At 42.7% G+C, this 1,230-nt stretch overlaps 1 pseudogene; it reads right to left on the bottom strand.

Annotated features, from left to right (window-relative positions):
- Positions 1-1,023: 1,023 nt before the first annotated feature.
- On the bottom strand, positions 1,024-1,230 carry LOC142257310 (U2 spliceosomal RNA; annotated as a pseudogene).

Raw genomic sequence — 1,230 nt, 5'->3', positions numbered from 1 at the left:
AGAGCTATAAGCCAATACCACCTTCACATTGCCAGTGTACCAAGGACATGTTGAGCAACATGAAGGCGGCTGGGGTTATCCGTGACAGTTGTAGCCTTTGGGCAGCTCTGTTGATCCTGTTAAAAAAGAAGGACGGCACCACTCCCCGTATTGAGGAATCGCTAGCTGCATTGAGAACTGCAAATTATTTTTCTACCCTTGATCTCACTAGTCACTATTGGCAAGTGTCCGTTGCTGAGGCAGACCGGGAGAAGACCGCCTTCGCCACCCCTATGGGTCTCTGCGAGTTCAAAAGCATGCCCTTCGAGCTGTGCAATGCGCCAGGAACCTTCCAAAGGCTGATGGAATGCTGCTTGGGACAAGATTTTAGGGTGTATAAAAAGGGAGATTAGATCCCGTGATCCCAACGTATTGTTACACCTCTATAAATCACTTGTAAGGCTACATCTGGAATATGGGAACCAGTTTTGGGCTCCACATTTTAAAAAGGACATTCAGAAGTTAGAGTCAGTTCAAAGGTGGGCAACTAGACTACTACAAGGAATGGAAGGCCTCCCATATGATGACAAGTTGAAAAAGTTATTAAGTGATTATTGGCTGCAATGGGGCTTTCTGGCTGGTGCCAGCCTCTCTTCTTAGCACACAGGAACCACAATCCCTACACCATGCTTCAATGGATTCTCTCATCCCAGCCCAGTAAAACTACATATTTTACACAGTCATAAGCAGCCAAAAGGGATCTATTCTATTCAATTGCAAATGATCTAGATAAGACTGAGAATAAGATACTGCACGGGACATAGCAGAGTTGGTCAAGTTGAGTGGAGATGAGTTTGCTATTTGGCACAGCTTTTTGCATCAATAAAGCAAGTAAAAGGTGTGAAAGATAAAAAAAAGGGTGAAAGTGTGAAAAGTGAATTGGCCAAATTGAGGTGCATATAAAGTTTTTGCTTTCTTTCAATTCACTAATGGGGCTCATTTGAATCAGGTGAATTGAGTTCTGCTTTTGGAAACTGGGTTAAGAAGGGGTGCACCGGTCCTGGAGGTACTGCAATACCAGGTCAATGCGTGCAGTGGACAGAGCAAGATTTTTTCCATCTCCTTGTTCTAAAAATCCATTTAATATATGGTCCCCAGAGAGGGGACGTATCAGATATTAAACTGATAAGAACAGATTTAATTTTTTTTTTTTTCTGTTTATCAGTAGGACTTCAAAATAACAAAGGTGAT

The sequence above is a fragment of the Anomaloglossus baeobatrachus genome, chromosome 11, assembly GCF_048569485.1.
Source record: "Anomaloglossus baeobatrachus isolate aAnoBae1 chromosome 11, aAnoBae1.hap1, whole genome shotgun sequence".
NCBI classification, from domain to species: Eukaryota; Metazoa; Chordata; class Amphibia; order Anura; family Aromobatidae; genus Anomaloglossus; species Anomaloglossus baeobatrachus.
Note: the sequence above shows the minus strand (reverse complement) of the source record. Positions and strands in the feature narration are given on the sequence as shown.